Below are 15044 nucleotides of genomic sequence, written 5' to 3'. Positions count from 1 at the left end.
ATCTAGAAGATGAGCTGGATGCAAGGAAGAAAAACTTCACGTGACTATTCCTCCCCACCATTAACTTTTCCCATCTTGTTCCCCAATGAGAGCCTCACTAACCCAGGGAAGCAGGAATAAATTGGGAAAGGTCACAGATCCTGGAATGTCTAAAACTCTCTCACCTGTTTGCAAATGTCATTAAGCAGAATATAACACCTCTAGAGTAGAGTGCTTAATGGAGTATGCAATCAAGGTACTCAAAATCTTTTATGTAGCAAACTGTCCCTAATCAAGTAAAGCAGCATAAATTACTTTCATGACTCAGTTCTATAAAAAAACGAAAATTATTTTATTGCAACTGATTGACCTTTTCCTCGAGTGTCACAAAGAATAGATCTTCTTTTGTAGACCACAGGTAAAGAATGTTCTCATGAACAATCAAGAAATAATACTAAAAAAAAAAGCAATGAGAAAAGGAGGCAAAGGATTGGTAGCTTATAATGATTCTTGAGAAATTTAAGCATTAAGTATACATAAATGAATAATAAGGATCAAGTATCACTGAGAATTTTCAATAAGAATAACAAAGCATACAAATTAAGAAGGAAAAAAAACTGTTTCTGTTAAGAGAAGATGACAACTGCATGTCAAAAGAAGAGAAAGCAGCATAATCCAATCACATTTCATTTAGTCTAACAAAATCAAAAGCACACATGTGAAATTCAGTGTTTCTTTTCTTCTTTTTTGTAAGAATAGAATGACAATACATGCATATCACTGCATAATTTTCTTTATTTTGCATGAGGATAGGAATAATATGAATATTTGACTTTCACTGGGGAAGAAAAGTCTCATTTAAATATTACCACAAAGTATGAAAAGAAAATACAGACATAATAAAAAATCATCATCATTGTGTGTGAAAAGACACACCTGGAAGAAACAGGTTGTATTAATTCTCCTGATGATAACAGCCTAGTTGTCTGAAATCTGATTTTTTAAATTTTATAGTGTAATCTTTGAGGCAACAATGCATATATAGGGTAACTTCTATGTTCAGGTAATTAGATGGCCAGGTCCCTGATTCCATTAGAGCTTTATTTCAGTTTTGCCCCTTGAGACAGTCTGTTATTCAATGCTCTTTGGAAACTGGTCTATGAAATTACAAAATGTTTGGGGGGCTTTCCAGATTGGTCTTTCCTAGATGATATGATTTTAACTTGGGAAAAGTTCAGTTTTATTTGGAAAGATAGATCAATTTTTTAGAATGTCATAGTCAAGCTTTCATCTGGTACGTCGGAGCAAGGTACAAGGAAAATGGTGAGTGTCCTAATCCGGAAATGGAATAATTATGCAAAAATAAAAATTTCATTAATTCCTTGTGGCACTAATGAATTCATTTACTATAATATGAATTCCATGATTTTCAATTTGTTTTGGGAATGTAAACCAAGAAAAAAGGAGTTATTAGTGAAAATGTAATCTGGATTCAGAGCAAAAGGTTTCTAACACAGTTAGACAATAAAAGTTTGAGAAATATGCAAAACATGTACTTTACTTCTGTACAGAAATTAGTTTCATAATATTGGTCCAAACCAGCTGATTGATTGAAATAATCTAAATCACCACTATAACAGTACAACCATCATTCTCATAGAAAACCTACAGAGAAATCAAAAATTTTCATCAAAATGTTTAAATAAATTTTAATGTAAAGATAACATATCCTTACTTGCCTAAAAAAAATGAAATTTCTTAAAACTATAAACTCTAAGAAAAAGTATATTGAGTACATTTACACAGATAGCTCAATAGATTTCCAATGAACAAGATACCATATTTCAATTCCTTCTGATGAGTAACTCAGTGTCGTCAATTAACAACAGGTTTCTGTTGCACAGGCTGTATCAATAAGTGTTGATGGCAACTTTCTTTTTCTTTCCTATTACATTACATTGGGGTTTTTTTCTTCCTATGTTTTCCTTTTGAAATATGGTAAAACTCGCTTATGTGTTTTTCTGCACTCATATTTTATAACCTTTGTTTTATAATAATGTAATTTCTCTTTGGTCAGTTGGAAAATCTAAAACTAATACGACTGAAGATAAAAACACTGACCATTAGGTATGTATTGTTAAGTACAATTTGAGAAATTAATAATCTCAGAAGTCAAACAGTCATTCAGTGGATAAGGAATTGATTGGATGGATGCAGACCGAGTTGCGGTCAATGATTCTATGCCCAGGTGGAGGCTGGTGATGCCTCTGTCCTGGGGCTGATGCTCTTCAATACCTAAACCAATAGCACAGACAGTGCATCAAGTATGCCCTCAGCAGGTTTGCAGATGACTCCAAGCTGAGTGGTGCAGTTGACACAACAGAAGGTTGGGATGACATCCAAACAGACCTGGATAAACTTGAGAAGTGAGCCTGCAAAAACCTCAAAAGATTCAACAAGCCCAGGTGCAGGTGCTGCACCTGGGTTGAGGCAGTCCCAGATGTCAGTACAGACTGGGAGAAGAAGACATTGAGAGCAGTCCTGTGGAGAAGGACTTGGGAATTGTGGATGAAAAGCTGAACATAAACTAACAAGTCAACAGTGCACACTCACAGCCCAGAAGGCCAGCCACATCCTGGGCTTCGTGAAAAGACACATGGACAGCAGCTCAGGGAGGCAATTCTCTCTCTCTATTCTGGTTCCAGGTCTGGGTTCTCCAGCACAAGAAAGATATGCACCTGTTAGAGTGGGTCCAGAAGAGGGCCTCAAAGATGATCTGAAGCCTGGAGCATCTCTCCTGTGAAAAAGACCTTATTAGGTCCTTTCACTACCTAAAGAGGGGTTATAAAAAGAGAAAGAAGGACTTTTATTGTATGGGCAGAAAGTGACAGGACAAGGGGCAATGCCTTGAAGTTGAAAGAGGGTAGGCTTAGATTACATGCTAGGAAGAAATTCTTTACTGTGGTGAAGGACTGGACCAGGTTGCCCAGAGAAGCTGTGGCTGTTCCATCTCTGGAAATGTTCAAGGACAGGATGGATGAAACCCTAAGCAACCTGACCTCATGAATGGCATTCCTGCCCATGGTAAAGGGGCTGGAAACAGATTATCTTTAAGGTCTCTTCCAACCTAAATCATTCTAAGATTCTATTAAACGTAATAAATCAGTAAGTGTTACAGTAAGCAAATCTTTGTCATACTGATATAGACAAGACTTGAGTTTTATTGCTGGAAAAATATCTATGAGTACCTGTATGCAGTACCAAGGTTACAGTGAACAAGGTGAAGATGATGGACTGTGTGGTTAAAGAAACAGTATATAAATCCAGAAAGGTGGCATATTTGTATACTGCAGTATTTATATGTCACATTGAGTAGTGTATATAATGCTGAAATTATAAAGCAAGAAATACAGGCTAGGCTTGAAAGTGACAGGTCCTGAAGATTTATAAGAGGTGGAAGGAACTGATTCTACTTTGATAGACAAAATGTCCTAAATGGTTTTATTAAATTATGAAGCACAGTGATGAAAAGACCAAATAGCTTCTGAAAAACATTGAAAATACATCTGTATATAAATATATATAATTACATCTGTGACCCTGAATGCGATGATATTATTATCTACCAGTTCCAGTCATCTTCTTTTTTCACACTGTTTCAATCTCAGCTCAACCTTAGAAACTTGTTCAACTCTTGATCCACATTGGTCCAAAATGAGAACTAATTAATTTATCTAGCTTGTCTGTTAGAACAGAAGTCTAGAATTTAGATGAAATTCATTTTATGCTATTCCTTTTTTTGCCTCTATAATATATGTTCTGTGTAGTGATACCTTATAAGAAGTCAGAAAAGTGACATATGAAATTATATATTCCTTAGTAAAATTTAGCAGCCTTGTCATAACCTAATTTTTGTAGTAAAGCAGATGATGGCATCAGATTAATACCAATACAATAAAAATATGAGTTAGCGTGTAAAAAATATTTAATTAGTTAATGATATCAAAAAAACATTAGAAATGTATGCACATTACAACTTCTATGAAAAGCTCTTTTAACATTAAAATAAATCATAATCTGCATGAGAGACTCAGATTAAACATTTTTTCAGATGTGTCATTTACATAGAAGTGTTAAATTCTTTGCTTTTTGAGTAAATCAGTTCATGGAGTGAAAATTAAGGGGTTCACAAAGTATTACTTCTAGATATATATGCATCGAGCAGTTTTTAGAGCACAGAGTAAAGTAGCACATATATAAAGAGAAGCTGCATAAGTTTCAATTTCAGAGTTCCTTTATTTTAAGCTATTTCTTTAGGTTTTTAAGACCTTGGGATTTCTTATTTAATGCTGAGCATTTTAGAACTGTCTTATAACAATATGCATAGTTACAGTGCTATATAACTAAATTATAAATTACCTTTTTTTTACTAAGTAATGGAACATGAAACGCCTATATTAGAAAGTTTCATGTATTTTTAACTACAAACTGACAAATCCAGCAAATAAAAGTTGAAAAATGAGTCTTTCTCCCATAAAAGGAAAAAGGAACAGATCCTTGCCCTTCTCATTATTTTTCACTGATGTGACACCAAGGGCTTAGCCAATGTCTTAAGGGGTAATACAATGCAGAAAGAATCCTTGAATATACAGCTGTTGAATCAATAAAAGCCTCACCTACTGTCACTAATGAGATTATTGTCTGGAACAAAATATTTTTTTTCTTCTTTTTAAAGTAAAGTAACCCACTTCATTGCAGTCACCTTGATCTTCTCTCTTAGTACACAGTGTAGTTGGTGAAGTCAAGGGCTGATAGGAGCATGTTTCTTTATTGACTCTTGTCCTGGAGTTTGGGACCAGTAGAAATGAGAGTTTTCTAAATCTTGGAGATCTTCTGCTATTCTGAATGATCAAAGTGTGGTGAAATGAGAGTGTAGACTTGTCTTATATCACCTTTGAACTTCAGCGATAAAAGGTACAGAATCACAGAATTGTTGAGTTTGGAAGGTACTCCTAGAAGTCATCTAGTTCAGGCCTCCTATTCAAGTGCCTAGAACTGGGTGCTCAGAACCATGTCTAAACTGCTTCTGACTATCTTCAAAGTGATAGATTCCACAGAGTGTCTAGACAACCTATGTCAGTAAATAGTCACCCTCACAGTAAAACTGTTTCCTGACATTCCTGAAAGGGCATCCTCTGTTTCAGTTTGTGACAATTGCCTCTGGCCCTGTCATTAGGCATCACTGAAAAGAGCCTTGTTCTGTCTTTGCAATCTCTCTGAGTTTATGTACACTGATAAGATTCCTCCTTAGCGTTCTCTTCACCAGGCTGAACTGGCCTAGCCACCTCAGTCCTTCCTCATATGTGAGCAGCTTCATCTGCTTTATGGCCCTTCTTTGGACCCTCTCCAGTATGTTCATGCCTCCAGGGACCACAGGCTCAGACAGGGACTCCAGATGTGACCTCACTAGGGCTGAGTAAAGGGGATGGATCATGGATCACTCCCTGCTTATTTGTTGGCATGGGCCACTCAAAATTGGACTAGGTGGTCCTTGAATACTAAATCAGGACTTTTATGACTGCCTTTTCCTCCCCAGGCCTTATCCCTTTAGGACTCTTCCAAGCATACCTTTGAGCCAGCCAAAGTCTGCTGTCCTGGATTCCAGGGCTGAGCTTGCTCTTCACTCTTCTCCCTGCTCTCAGTACCATTTCATATTCATGGTAACCTAGATTTTCAACCTAGGCAACTCCAACAAGCCCTTTATTTTTAGTGAGCATAATGTGTGTTAGGGCACCTGTTCTTTGGCTCCTCCATCATCTGAGTGATGATCAGGGATCTTCAGGAAGCTCCTGGACTGCTACCCTTCTGCTATATTTGGGTATAATAAAAGGGATGTTTTGTTTATTTAAATGGTTCTGATATATTTATGAAGAATGTAACTTTTCTTTGCTTTTAGCAACACTTTTATAGTGAAAAAATACCTTCCATCCATTTAGCAGTTTTTCCAAGACCCATGCCTTTGCCTGTTTGTCATGAGTCACTGCAGTAGAGTAAGGGGCTTTCCCTCTTTACTGTGCAAGCTATAGAAGGTTTCAGGTTGGAAAAGATTTTCCATAGGAAGAAGGTACTTTGCCAGAAGGTGCATCAGGAGTCACTAGTGTTAAGTTACTTTGAGTCTTATTACTGCAATAAATTTCTCCTCAGCTTCCCAAGTGAGTGCTTCATTCCTGAATATTCCTCCCAGTTCTCTTTTATTCAGAGAGCAGCAGAAGTAAATGAGTAAGTCCACTGAAGATCCTAAACTGGTAGGCTTAGTCATTGATGCTAACCTTTGTGAACCCTATAGACTCCTCTTTAAATAACAGCTCTTTAAGGAGACATAATCCAAAATTATGATCCCTTTTAGAAAGGATTATTTACCACAGACATTGGAACAAGAGACTCTTTTCTTCAGTGTTTAGGATTTCTCATGCAATACTATTATCTTAGACTGAAAAAAACCATAAACACATTCACCAATTTTATTATCAAATGTGTCATCCTGAGTTGCTAAAGTTAGGATTTTAAGTGTGTAAATAGAAAGAAAATTAGTTACTGCAACTACTTTTGGCTCTGGCTGGCTGGATTGTCTCGGGACATTTTATTTGGTTAATGTTTGGGCTTTGTCTTTGTTTGTTTGTTTGTTTGTTTGTTTGAGGGTTGGGATTTGAATTTTTTAATTATAGCCTTTTGTATATACAGAATATATAGAACAGTATGCCTGTATGTAGAAATCATGTGTCTAGCTTTCAAGCACTCATGTTTAAAAGTCTTGTGCATCACTCCATCAGAAACAGTCCTTCATTCATGTTTTCCTATAGAATCAAAGGTTTTTTACTTGTCAAATATGACTGCAAGAACAATTATTTTAAATGAATATATAATATGATGGATATAAACATGTTCAGAGATCACATTTAAAATTTTAAAATGTGTTTAGCTGTATCAAGCCGTAACTAATCTTAAAAGTCAGCAAGAGAAATTTCATTTAGGTTGGTATCTGCTTCTAAAGAGGTAAATTACTGTTATTTCTTCACAGTCCATTGAAGGGAACAATAATTCCTCCATATAGAAACTTTACACATTTGCCATTAACTTAGGTTCTAATAGGACTGTCAAAGTTAGTACATATAAATTTACTCATGAAGTGGAAATATAAACCTCTGAAACTATATCTTAAGGTCAAAAAATTTTCTTTGTCTAATCGATGGTGATCCATAACTGGCATTCTTTTTTTTACACAAATAAACCAAACTGTCAGTTATATCGCCCCATCAGCCATTATTTATTTTTTATTTAACAGCACCTTAGTTCAAGTCAATGGGTATTTTTGTCCTCGGCCCTCCTTTGAAATATAGAGGGAGAGATTATATTCCTCTATTAGGGAAGCATGATGGTGCTCTAGAATTTTATTGGCTTTTGTGAATACCTGCAGATAGATCCTGAGGTGACATAAATGTTCTTACATTCATCCCTTTTCCACAGAAACTTTGTTTCAGATTATCCATGCATGCTAAGAAAACTAGTTAATCAATATAAGGTGAGGATGGAAGAGTGGATGTGTTGTCCTTCACAAAACCTAAATAGTTTGCGAAGAGTTGTCTCCAAAGAATAGTCACTAGCAGGTCAAAAACTGGGTAAGAACCAGAGACCAAAGTAACAAGAGAACCTTGTGGCTGATGTTTGGTATAGGCCAGCTGATCCAGGACTATTGACAAAGTCTTCTTGCTCTGGCTACAGGAGGTTTTGTGCTCACAGACTCTTGTCCTGAGGGAGAACTTCAACCATATTACCTGCTGGAAAAGTACAAGAAGCTATAGGCAGTCCAGAAGACTCCTGGAATGCATGAAGGATAACTTCATAAGCAAGGTAATAGACAGCCCTACCAGAGAGGATGCAGCACTGGACCTGTTGGTTACATAGATACAACATAAGTGGGTGTCAAGTCAATCAGTGGCGTCAAATTTGGAGGCAGCCTGGGCTGTGATGATTATGCACTGGTGGATTTTGCAGCCCTGAGGGATATGGGCCAGCTAAAGAGTACAGTCAAAACTCTGAATTTTGGGAAAGGAAACTTCCAACTCTTCCAGGAGTTATTAGCACTTTCTGCTAAACTGCCGTCAGGGGCAAGGGAGTAGGACAAAGCTGACAGATGCGAAGGATGCTTTTCATAGACAGTAAGAGCTCCCTATTCCCAGGTGTAAGAAATCAGTCAAGAAAACTAAGAGATCAGTATGGTTGAGTCAAGCAAGATCTGCTGGTCAAACTAAAGGGCAAGAAGGGAGGGAAGGCTGAGAAAATCAAGACTGTTCATCCTGGAGAAGGAAAAGCTCCACGGACATATTACTGCGATGTTTCAGCAGTTAAAGGACTCCTATAGAAAAGACAAGGAGACACTTTTTAGCAGGGCCTGTTGAGACAGGACAAGGGATAATGGGTTTTACTGAATGAAGGTCTATTGAGATTATATATAAGAAAGAAATTCTTTACAATGAGAGTAGTAAAACACTAGAGCAGGCTGCCCAGAGAGGTGGTGAATTTCCCATGGCTGAAAATATGCAAGGGCTCTAAGCCACCTGATACAGTTGAAGATGTCCCTGCTCATTGCCAGGGGTTGTACTAGATGGCCTTTCAAGGTCCCTTCCAGCACAAAATATTCTATGATTCTATGATTCTATGATTCTATGATAAGATACAGTTTTATAAATTGCTATGTACATATAGTGACAGAGATCCTAAAATTAATAGCAATAATTGAATCACTCAGCCAAAATCACTGTAAAGTTTCAATTTAGCTAAGTTAAAAATTCATCGATAACAGTGATAAATTAATAAATAAATAAAGTCTGAGCTTGCAAGCTGGTTGAATAATGCTGAAACACTGTGGTGATCTCATTTTTTACTGAAATCATAGAAAAAACAAATATTCTGAGAGGAAATAATTATTTATTGTTGCCTTCTGTTCTCTGAACACACTGCCTCATATACAATGTGGTTCTCTGGGGGTGATTTTTTCTTATTTGTGGCAGACTAAATTGGTCCTGCAATTGTTTACACACAGTTCCTTATAAGGGAAAAAAAGCAATCGTTGAGTCTTCCTCCCAAACTCACCCACCCATTCTCTCTTAATTTTCTACTCACCAAGCAAGCTTCACTTAAAATAATGATGCAGAATAGTTAGTGGAGGAGTCAGAGCCTACAGAGCTTCAGCAACTGCTATTTATCAAGTACAGTCAGAGGAGAAAAATAAAAAAGTTTTAAGCAACTCCTTCTTATACTTAAGTACATTTCTTCCAAAGAGCTTTCTATTTTTACAACCAGGTTGAAAATCCCCTGAGGGAACAGGCTGAATGAAGCATGTATTTAGTTGAAGGCACACTGAAGCACTTGCTTTCCCAGTATTTCCCATTGGTATTGCAAGGACAGAGGAGGAATATCAGGCTGTGCACTAAATGTTATGCAGAAATCCAAGAAATCAATCCAAGGAATGCCATGGTGGTTAGAGATCTGAAAAATCTGAGAAACACAGCACCAGCCTGGCTTGTAAATGTTATTTGTTTTGGATCAAAGCACCTCAAGATATTATTTATGAAATTTGACACTCTGCTTAGTGTAATGGAATTATATGAATGATACTATAGTTATTTTCTGGTTTACCTACAAGACTTACCTAGGTTCACTTAAGATAGTTTTGACACCTATAATAAGAACAGTGAAAGAGGTGGTTTTTTTTCAACAATACATAATATGTTTCTATCTATGTTTCAAGACTACTTTAAATTCATGAGCTACATTTAAAAGAGCTCTGAAATGCCTAGAAATTAGTGAAATGCCTAGAATTAGTGGAAAGACCTCCTAATCAATATACTGTTGTTGAACTGGTGGAACAAATTAGTCTCCCCATGAGTTTCTGTGAGAAGAGAACAATCTGTCTATAAGGCAGCAGTGTGTCTTTGTGGCTTGGAAAAACAAAGATATCCTGGGCTGCATTAGGAAGAGCATTCCCAGGAGATCAAGGGTGGTGATCCTTCCCCTCTTCTCAGCCCTGATGAGGCCACATCTGGAGTTCTGTGTCCAGCTCTGGGCTCTTCAGTATGAGAGAGACTTGGAGCTCCTTGAGTGGATCCAGCTGAGGGCACAGAAAATAACTATGGGAGGGGAGCATCCCTCTTATGAGGAATGGCTGAGGGAATTGGGCCTGTTCAACCTTGAAAAGAGATGACTGAGAGAGGGCCTTATCAATGTCTACAAGTATCTGAAGGGAGGGTGTCAAGATGAGGGAGCCAGGCTCTTTTCCATAGAGACAAGCAATAGGACAAGAAGAAGTGGTCAGAAACTAAAGCACAGGAAGTTACATCTGAACATGAGGAAGAGCTTTACTGTGTGGGTGACTGAGCACTGGAACATACTGCCCAGAGGTAGTGGAGTCTCCCCCACTGGAGGAATTCAAGAACCCTCTGGACAATCCTGTGCTGTGTGCTCTAGGATAACCCTGCTGGAGCAGAGAAGTTGGACCAGATGATCCACTGTGGCTCCTTCCAACCATACCATTCTGTGATTCTGCAATTCTCTGAGGTCACCAGGTTCCTGGATGAAGAAGTAGAAGTTTTGAAAAGTCCTGCTGAAACTGTTTTGGAAAGAATGAGCACAGAATAAAAAAGAGCATTATGCAAAAAGAAATTACCTAAAGGCTAGATAATCTGAAACACAGACTGGGAATCTGCCAGGAATCTGCTAAAGGAACATGAAATGGTGGAGAGTCACAACCAGCAAAGTTTCTTGACGACAAAGAGTTTTTACTGTGACAGTATGTGTCCAAGCACATATAATTTATCCCTGTTATGGTAGCACATGGGTTGAAAAATAAATTCCTATGCAAGGGAAAAAAAGCTTTTATTTCCTATATTTCAAGATAAAAAATATTCTTAAAGTGTGCAAGACTCAACCAGACAAGTAAAGTTTGGTTTACAGACTTGCATATTCCAGTTTGTCAGTGGTGCAGAAGACGTAAGTTGCTAGTACAAACAACCATGATCCTAGATTTAGTTGTTTGAGTTTTTGTTTTTCATCACCTTTAATAGGCTGCTTATAACAAAAATGGGAACTTTATGAGAATTGTGACTAGCCAGAAAGATAACAACTATTATCAACAAAATATTTTTTCCCTCTTCATTTGCAGAAATTTCATTTAAAAAGATGGAGGAGTGTTGCCTATTAACAGAAAATGATAAAGATAATGTAAGATAGAGAAAATATGCAGGATGTGGCTTCTCTTAAGCTAGATCAGCAACTACAAAAAAGAAGTAAGGTACAGGGGTCTATGATAATTTCTTTTCTATCTTTGAACTCTTTATCAAAAAGCTCACTGTTTCTTCAGGTTTGAAGATATCTTCTCAATTTCTCTCATAATAGAAAATAGAAATACCAAGAAATTCTAGGCAAGTTTTAAATTCTGATTCTTTAAAATGTTTTTTTAAAATCTTACATAGTAGCAAATCTGTACTTGATACATTATTCTATTAAGGTGACTCAGGAAATTTTTATTTTGGGTTCTTTTGGTGTTTGGTTTTGGTTTTGTTTTTTTTTTAATTTTCTACCTCCTGTTTTCTTATGTTTTGCAAACATATTTGGATAAACTAATTTCCACTTAGAGAGAAAAAAAATGGTAGAGGGTATGTTACAGTGTTTTAGGATGAGTTTTTTGCTATTTGGAACTGTCATTGCAAATATTTCCTATCATGCAATGGTTCTAAGAAATTTTTTCTATGTTTTAGTTTTTAAAAATCCACAGCTTCTTTGTCATTTTTCCATTAAAAGACCCATAGTCAAAACCCTGTCGAGTTCTAATAAAAACTGAAAATCAGGAGCAATATCTAATTTCTTGACATTCTCCTCCTTGTTCTCTTCTTCTCCTCATCTTCCCCCCATCAGTATTTAAGAAGGTCATAAAATGAGAAAACAAATAATTAAACAGAGTTTCAAAACGAAGTTTCTGTATCTTCCAGCTATTTCTGTGGCAGGAATTTTTGCAAACTGAGAATTATAACCAACGTTGTCATGAACATAGATAACCTTTCAACTGAATTGAAATTGGATTATTTTGTTTCAACTCCCACATTTTACTCGACTTTATTCCATTCCTAGATTAAATTTAAATATTAATGTGTAAATACCCTTTTCATAAAAGCATCAAAACTTCATGCTAAAAATCATTATACACTGATCTTCCTAGAATCATAGAAATTTAAAAAAAAAGACAGTTGAGATAGATGTGAATTCAACTATCAGTAATGTCCAGATTAGCTTTAAAAAACACAACATTTGCTTCTATCTTCCAGATTAAACCTCCTGTTCGATTATATTTCACCAAAAATGTGGAAAGTACAAGAAGACCATTTATCCCCAGCTCTTTGTGCTAGTGATATTTTGGAGACAATGTTCTTAAAGAACTGATGGAAGAAGTGAAGACATGAAATTGTGTGGATCGATATCCTTCAGTTCACACTGTTCTTCTGTACAGTCAGAAAGAGCTGAATGTCCTTAAAGCTAAAAGCCCTTCTGAAATTCCTTCTGGTGTACCACAGATCTGCTGTGCCCTTGGGAGCAGTTTTGTGCCAAAAGAGCTTAACACCAGCTAGAATATTAGGGATCTTAGTCAATATTTAGTCAAACAGTACAGATTTAGTTCTTCTAATCTTCACTCACAAATCAGTCTCGTTATTTTTACTACATTTATTTATATTTACTTACATGTAGATTCCTAACAATTTGTCAGTATATTTTTGGTAGTGTGGTACTCAGAATTGAATAAAAGCAGCTTAAACAACTATCAAATACATCTTTTTTTTTACTATTATTATTAACTAAAAACACCTCATATTAAAAATATGCCCATCAGGCACAAGTTTTAATAATAAACTTTGATTTGGCATCAAAACTAATTGCAAGAACAATCAATTGTAGATATTTTTAACACTATTAAATACTTAGTGCTGAGTTACCTTTGCCTAGTTATCTGTAAGTTAGGTACTCAGGTGCAACTTCTTTATGAGAAAAGTCCTCTGAAAATATGCCTTGATATGTCTGGATTGCCTTTTCATATATATCAAATCAAACATGAGCAGAACAGACTTGAAATTAGAAAGTCATAGCAGATAGTTTTATAACTGCCACTACAATTGTGAAACACAGCACGCAGGAAACATCTACAAAAGTATTTTTCTGAGGCATTTTTAACACCTTTCAAATTAATATGTTTAGGTTATGACAGATGTGAAATCTCTTTGACTCAAAGAGCGCTTCAGTGACATTTGGAAGCCCTTGAAGACTGTAAGAACAGCCATGAGCCTGGCATAAATTAGTTTTTCTGTGTATCACCTCAATAGGCAAGTTGCAGACAGCTTCAAGAAGTGCCTGGCAATGCAATGAGTCTCCCAAACTTCCTCTTGCAAGTCCTTTAAAAGAATTTAAAGAAAAGACCTTTTCTCTCTCTTGAAAAAAATAATATTTTTGTGACTCACCAGTACATTATATACATTCTGGTTAATAGACCCTTAAAAACCTGTTTGCAAAGAATTCATAAGGTAGGCAAAAGCTAGGCATGATGTTATTGGAAATGGACATTTATATGAGTACTGTTGTTACTGCTTTTGTGTTTCTAACATGTAGGAAAGAGATTAAGCTGATTACCTTCTTTCTCAAGGAAACCACTGTGGTACTTCTATTCCAAAAGTTTTGGAAAGTGTCACAGCACCAGCTGGTAAATGGGTGAACTCCAACTATGAGGGAGAGTCCCACAGGTCACTATGATGTCCAGCAATCCTCTGCAAGCAGTTAGCATGAGAGGCATTGCTATGTAAGCATGGCAAAAGATACAAATATTCAGCCTGACACTGCCTGAACTGTTGGAAGCTGCAAAAAGCCTTGAAAATGTTTATTTAAGCATATAAGCTGATAATTGCTGAAGAAAGGTTTGTTGCAAGGCAGTGGAGGTACAAATGGAACAAGTCTGTGAAAGTGAGATGAAATAGTACATTACATTACAGACTCAGGTAGTCTTAACATCACTAAGATCACCGAACAGAGTCTGCAAGATAAAGAACATTAAAACCACATGCATATGAAATTAATAGGAGATTTTCTGAAATAGTCAGGTCACAGATCTTCTGATGTTCAGTATTCTATCAGAAAGAAAGAGTAAATTGCTTTGAACATTATTCAGTGTATGATAGAAAGCGTGCTTCTTGTTCTTTTCACAAGTTGTAGATCAAAAACAACACTATTAAAGCTGATGAAGTTAAACACTGATGAAAACAAAAACTTTTTAATGAGAATCCAGCCCAAATTACAGAGGTTTGAAAGAACCTTTATTGCATGTCACTACCTGGAAAATACAAAAAAATTAAACTTGACAAAAGACGTGACAGGAGAATAAGTGTTTATGGAGCATGTAGTACAAAAGGTCATGGCATTCCTGCCTGTTGATGAAGACTGGAAGCAAAACTGAAGGGGGAGTTTTCAGAAATGGCACCTTCTCAGAGTTTAATGTAAAGCAGAATCTCAGAGATGCAAAAAAAAATAAACCATATCAAGATGTTCTGTTCTGAATTTAAGCTGATCCATCAAGGTACTTACTGCTCCTGGATTTACAGATGGGGATGTCTTTCTTTGGAAAAACATAGTTTGAATATTAGAAATCTGATAGTAGTTTATTTCAAATGTAATTAGCACTGATTTGTAACTAGACATGTATGCCAGGAGGAATGTTCTCAAGTGGAATGTTTTCAAGTTTTATTACTTTTCATGAAGGCTTGTGGTTATATGTGGTCACATACTGTTGTTTTCTAATGTGATGTATGAGGAATGCCCATAAAAGAATGATATTAATAAACTTACTCTTTCCAGCCATGTATGTAGGCATAAAAGAAAACTGTAGACAAAACACACAAAGAAGGACTAATTACACTGGTAAGGAAAGAGCAATTTAAGTATTTCAATACATTAATATTGTCTTGCAATCAATTAAC

The sequence above is a fragment of the Camarhynchus parvulus genome, chromosome 1 (genome assembly GCF_901933205.1).
Source record: "Camarhynchus parvulus chromosome 1, STF_HiC, whole genome shotgun sequence".
NCBI classification, from domain to species: domain Eukaryota; kingdom Metazoa; phylum Chordata; class Aves; order Passeriformes; family Thraupidae; genus Camarhynchus; species Camarhynchus parvulus.
Note: the sequence above shows the minus strand (reverse complement) of the source record.